This window comes from Lathamus discolor, chromosome Z (genome assembly GCF_037157495.1).
Source record: "Lathamus discolor isolate bLatDis1 chromosome Z, bLatDis1.hap1, whole genome shotgun sequence".
NCBI classification, from domain to species: Eukaryota; Metazoa; Chordata; class Aves; order Psittaciformes; family Psittacidae; genus Lathamus; species Lathamus discolor.
Window position 1 is genome coordinate 81,418,389 of NC_088909.1, and position 7,101 is coordinate 81,425,489.

Genomic DNA, 7,101 nt, shown 5'->3' on the forward strand with positions numbered 1-7,101 from the left:
CTGAAACTTCCTTCGCACATGTGCCTTGGTACACAGTCATGGAACAGGTTTGTCCCACCCAGATATCTTCTGGTCTTCATCTAACACTCAGACTGGCTCTGCTGATGCTCCATGCTTCAGATACAAGAATCATGTTAGTTAATGGTCTTCAGACACAAACTCAAGGAAGCTCCTAATAAAATTCTCCTTTCAAACTTCATCAATATCATTTAGTAAGAGCCAGTCTAATGAATATGATGTATAACACAATTTACTGACAAATCATATAAGGATGGAAATGAGGGGCTGAATGCTCAGAGCAATCAGTCTGAAGTAACAAATATAAAGTATTGCATAAATAAATTACCTTATTCAGGTAACCCAGGCTTGTACGGTATATGAAGCTCTTCTTTCACCTTCCAGTTATATGTGAGTTTTTTAATTGTGCTGCGAACCGCCAGGTCATCTTACTCATTCTACCTTGTATGCACAGTCTATCTGAACAAACCAATCTGTCCCAGTCAGGATGTGTAAGCTGTCAGATTTTATAAGATTCCTCTCCTTCCCTCCCCAAAAGTCATTTGACTCCACCTACATTCAGAAAAACAAAGTTTGGTCCTGACTAGACATTAGAGAAAGCAAAATCAGAGATGGGTAGGAGGAACAACAGAAGGAAGGCAAATTTTATAATATACCTGCACTGTACTTGCACTAGATTTGGACTGCTGTCCACGGTTTTTATTGAACTCAACTGCTGGGCCAACCAGAAAGTTCAGATGTGTCATCCAACCTTAAAATCCCCGGTGTTTCGGGGCAGTTACTGCCAATGTTTGTTCAAATATCAAATTCATTTGTGGCTTCCCTATGATACTGCTGTTGGGCAGACGTTGCCACAGCTGAGCCATCACATACCCTTGCAGCAACTACAGAAATAATAGGAAACTTGAATATGCATTCCAGGTCCCAAGCCTGCAACATGGATAGTCAGAACCTTTCACCAGATCAGAGAAGTGCCTTTGTTGTGTGATCGATTTCTTTAAGGGCCCCCAAGCCCTTATATACCACTGGATCTTGCAAACCTTTTATCTCCCAGCTTTCACTGCTAGTTAATTGTAACTGATTTTATGTTTCCTAACACTTTGCCTTGCACTAACATTGTGATGGCTATAGCTTGCTATTGTAACAGTTGGGGGGAAGGGTGGGTTGTTGCAGTAGTTTGTCACTTTTTTGTAATCTTTTTCTTTTAATGCTTGTGATCTTACCTGATGACTTGATCTGTAATCAGTGCAGTTCGTGTGTGCTAAGGGGAAGTAAGAATGTATGGACTCATAGTTGACTTGCATAACTAAGAAACAGATGTATTTCATATTTTTTGGCATTCCTGCAGGGGGAAGTCAGCAGGTTTGTGTGGTGACATTCTAATATTCTTTCACTAGGAGGATTCTCTAGGACTGCTTTGCAGGGCTGGAGAAATAAAAGCATGGCAAAGAAAAATTATGGGGTAGTTTCTGAAGTGTATTTAAGTATGCACTGCTGACAGAAAAGTTGCTGCCATCCTTTCTTCACCTTCCTGATACCATGTGGGCTTTTATGCACTGAACAAGATGGGTAAACTGACCTAGCTGGGCAAACACTATGCTGGGGCAGTTCCTCAGTTCAGAGAAATTCATTGTGTGCCTTCACAATGCAGAAGGCAAAAATCCAAAAAGGTCCAGGAACAAAAGTTAGCAGATGGGGTTGCTTAATCCAGATGAGAAATACACATGGCAGTTGTAGCACAATTACTATATATTCACACACCCTGTAGAACTGTGAGCCTAGAAACTCTGTCTTATGGACAAGCGAAGGTAGGTGATTAAGGTGGTGTCAATGAGGAATGGTAACTGAAACGTGGACGTACTTTAAGACAAAGGTTCAGAGTAACTCGTCAGCAGTGACACTGCTCATGTCTCCCTTCTCCCTTCCTCCTCATGCTGGAGAGAGTTCCATGCTACACACTGCACAGCTTCTGAGAAACCCGGAAGGCTGTGACTGGAAAGATGTCTCTATGCCAGATTTTCTTATACCCTGATGTACATAAACCGGATTGGTATGTCTGCTTCTTTTACAGGCTTGGTTTCCCTCCTCACTCCATAAGCCTGTGTTAACTTCTGCAGCCCCACTGTTAAAAAAATAAACTATGTAACAATTGTATGTGCACAGATGGAAGACACTAAGCTATACTGTCCAAGACAGAGATGCATATGACAGCAACAGTGACAAATAAGACTACATTTCATACATAGTTAGAGTAGTAAACCAGATGGAGACAAAGAGCAATCTAACTGGATTTTGTTGATCACAGCAGAGATGAAGACTCTCTGGACAACCTATACCAGTGTTGTACAACTCTGTCATGGTTTAAGCCCAGCCGTAAATCAGAGCCACACAGTCTCTGTCTCACTCCTCCCCTTTCCCCCCAGCTCCCGAAGGGATGGGGAGGAGAATCAAAAGAATGTAACTCCCACCAGTTGAGATAAGAGCAGTCCGGTAACTCAGGTATAACACAAATCACTACTGCTACCACCAATGATAATAATGATAAGGGAAATAACAAGGGAAGAGAATACAACCGCTCACCACCCGCTGAACAATACCCAGCCAGACCGAGCAGTGATATAACCCTTCCGGGTAACTGCCCCCAGTTTTACATCCTGGCAATGACATGCCAGGTATGGAATACTTCTTTGGCTAGTCTGGGTCAGGTGTCCTGTCTCTGCTTCCTCCCGGCCTCCCCTCCTCCCTGGCAGAGCATGAGACTCAGAAAGTCCTTGGTCAGACTAAACATTACTTAGCAGCAACTAAAAGCATCGGTGTTATCAGCGCTGTCCCCAGGCCGAAAATCAAAACCACAGCACTGCACCAGCTACTAAGAAGGAGAAAAACTGACTGCTACTGCTGAACCCAGGACACAATCTCATTGTGGCTTCTTCCCCTAATATCTTATTTGAATTTTCCTTGCTGTGGCTTATGACTTTGTCCTTCTGTCATTTTCCTGTGACTGCCAATTGAAAGCAAAAGACAATTCTTCATAAGCCTTCCACACGCCTACAGAGGGTTCTGAAGACTGTTTTCGCAGTCGCACAGAACTTCTGAGAATACTGCAGTGTAGAAAATGAGATATAAAGGATACCCTGGTGAATGAGGGGAAAATAATTGCTTGTAACTGCCAATCCTACGTACTACTAAGTAAAGATATGCCATGTAATCAAAATTACAAGATTTCCATTAATAGTTCAGACCCATTTTTTTGTACTCATTTTAAATGCGTGAGATGTGTTAGCACTTGGGAATCAGACATTATGTCAGCAGTCATTTGAGAAGAAGCCACTAAATGTTAACGACCTCAAAGGCTTTTCTTGTGGCTGGTAAAATATATGGGACAAGAGCAGTATTCATTCTCATAAAGATCCCTGGAAAGACTTCACTATTTTGAGTTTGTTACTCTTGAAGAATTTTTCATTATTCCAGTACTGTGTGGAACAACCAGTCAGCCCATCAGATTAGGTTTTATTATTACATTCACTGAAATTATTGGAGATTATATGCAAAGGAATAATGTCATGGCCTGTCATGACTGTGGCTTAAAAACAGAATGGTCTAATTGATAATACACAGAATGTTCACTTCCTACAGTCCTTCCTAATATACATACTTAATCTTTAGTCATATTATTTAGTTTGGGTTATCCAGAACTACTGTAATGAGTGACCACCATAGCAGCTTTTGTTTAGCTGATGAAGCTAAAATATTATTTTCACAATTTTCTGTCAAAGTATGTAACCTTTATGCTACACCTGCAGCTTTGTACAGTACTTCTCCCTAATCGTCTATCATTTTTCTCCAAATTCTACATTTCAAAATTAATTCTAAGCCTCTCTCATTTCTCTTTAATAAGAAAAAATGAATAAAAAAGGTAAACTACACTTTGTGAATGCTACTTACATTATTTCCTGTTTGGCATTTAAGCATTTTAGAATACTCTTTAAGAGAGCTTTCAGGTTTCCATTCATACACTGGAGAAAACAGTTTATTCCAGGTGGCAAGAAGAGTCACTTCTGTTCAGATTTAGTTTGTCAGCTAACTTAAGTCCACAGGCTAACCTCAGCTGTAAGTGCTTGAGTAAGCACAAAATGTGTTCGTAAGTATACTGCTACATGAATTATTTGGTGTGAACAAAAATGGGAATCTGCCTGGAACATCTGTACTTCAGAGAATAACAGTGATTCATGATTAAGAAGAGATTATGCTTAAATTCCATCCAACCAAGTCATAAAGAATTATTTAACCATCTAGGAGTTAGCTGTCTCTTGGCTTGCATATCAAAAATGGCTATGTTTTAAACAGAGGCTGGCTATGCATGCTTTTTGAAATGCCTTTTTCTCAATATTCTCCAAACTGAAACTAGTGACTGTGTTCTCTGCTGCTGTAAAGGGTTTCAAGTTATTTCAGCCATTTCATCACCAGATAATTTCTTCACCAATTTCTCAGTGCTTCTCAGGGCTGCTTTTGAAGAACATACAATATAGCTACCTACTGGCTGTTTATTATTATTGTAGCACATATTAGCAGTCAAATGTTACTGTCCTTGAACAGGCAGGTGTCACCAGTATTGAGGCCATATCGCTGAAATCGCAGCTGCGTTGGGCAGGGCATGTCTCCAGGATGGAGGATCACCGCCTTCCTAAGACTGTGTTCTACAGTGAACTTGCCACCGGCTGCCGCAAGAGGAGTGCCCCAAAGAGGAGATATGAGGACTCCCTGAAACAATACCTTAGCCTTGGCCATATGGACTACTATCAGTGGTCCACCTTGGCCTCTAACCCAGCGACTTGGAGACACACCACACATAATGCTGTTGTCTCCTTTGAGAACACAAGCAGAATTAATCTCGAAGAGAAAAGACAACGTAGAAAGAATCATGCCTTGTTTATACCACCTAAGGAGACCTTTTGCTGTGCTTTTTGCAACTGGATTTGCCTATCCCACACTGGCTTTTTTAGTCATCAGCGCGCTTGTAGCAAGCATGGGTAAAGCCCTTTCCAAATCTTCGTTCACGAAGTCAAGCCATCATCAGCATATATAAGATGTGGGAAACAAGTCTCTGGAATTTAGTTCATAATTAAATAACTGCACAAATGTAAAAGGCCAGCCTACTGCAAAACCACACAGAGCCTGGCAAAGTCTCCTAGCAGTCAGCTGTGCTCAGGCAAAAAGGTAGACAGCTTTTGAAACTGTGCCTCCTATATTCGACAGTCCTTGGTGGTGATCATGCTTGTCCCTCCACCTGGAACTACCAGCTCTTATCACATACAGACTCCAAAGCTTTTTGAGAGCATTATACAAACAGATAGTAAAGCAAGATAAAATATTGCCAGATTACATTTCTCAACTAAGAGAATATTTATCGACATGACTAAATCAAAATTACTATATCGTTGGTTTGTGGTGTTAAATGATTGCTGATGTAACATGGGAAGCCAGAACATTAATTGCATGAGGATCATGTGTAGGAGAAATGTTAGCACAAGAAAGGACTAAGAGACTATTATGGAAGACATAAACAGGCTGACATTACTGCCAAAACAGCTGACACATGATGCTAAACCAAACCAGGTATGAAATGTAGGTAAGTGTGGAGAGACTTGAGGTCTTCAGGGAAAAAAAAATAGATTGATCTTGATGTGATTAAAGAAGGAGAACCAGGGAGGTGACTCGGTTGCATAACTTCGTTAGGCTGACGAAGGAGGTAATCGCTGCGCTTGCATTTTGCGGAGATAGGATAGCAGGCAATGACAGCTGGCAGGCATCAGAAGGGCCAGAGAAGAGGTAGAAATCAAGTGATTGATTACGGTTTGGCCCAAGTTGTCAGTCTGTGCAAGGTGAAATACTTAATATATAAAGGAAGAATAAATGGCTTACTTTTGGACTGGACCAAAAATCTTGTAACAAAGGGATTTTCAATTTATCGGTCAATGGTGCAAGAGGATCCAATGGACGGAAAACTGAAGCTAAGAAATGAGTACCACACATAAGCCACATTGAATGAGAAAGATAACCATGGGAACAATTTACCAATCATTTGATGGACGCTTCATCATTGTTTATTTTTAATCAAAACTAAATACTTTCCTGAAGACAGTGTTCTAATTCTCTTACCCTAAATTGCTGATAGTGACCTTAACCTAGAAAACATTCCCATCTGTATTTATTTGTCAAGCAAGAATGTTATCCTGCTACCATTTAACTCAGTTTTGCTACAAAGTTAGAAAACAAAGCAGGCCCATAGTCCCTGTAGATGGGTAATTGGTTTTTCACTTTTTCTGCATAAAACCTAGTTTACAAGTATGTCATGCTCAGTGAGGAAGGGATTTCCGTCCATAGTTAGATGACAAAGTGAAGCAAATGAAGCAGTGTGGATTGCAAGATACTAAGTTCAGAATCAGCCTTCTTCACGTAAAATCAAACTGATCTATGCTGAATCATTTGTTTGGAAATTAGATCAAATTACTTTAAATCAGTCATTCCACGCTAAGAGAGCAATAAGGGGCACTGTATTTGTTGATGTATTTAACTCTGATGTTCCAGTCATGTCAAAACATGTATATACTATACTTCCAGCTTAATCCATGTCACGCAGCACCCTCCCAAATGCAGTGAGCAGAATGGATGATAAAAGTGCTGTCAGTATTCCAAACATCAGAAATCTTTCTGATCTAGAGCATAAAATTACTTTTGAATTTTGAATTGACAGAATGTTGAAAATGGTTTTGACTGGTAGAGTGTGACTGTCACAAACAATCAGTAGTCAGTTTTTTTCCTTAACTGAGGGGGTTTTAATATTCAAATGAATGAAAGGGAAAAGACCATTGAGGATTAAACTCTTTTGCAGTTGTAGTAAGCGTAGTAGCATAATCCAGAGCTGTAAATCCTAAACGTAAGCAGTCATCTTGTCTGCACTGGGAGTGCAGTTGTAAATCCTAAACTTTAAGCAGTCATCTTGCCTGCACTGGGAGTGCAGTATAACAAATGAGAAACCTCGCTAAGCCAGGATACGGAAATTTACTAAAACGCCTGAGCCGT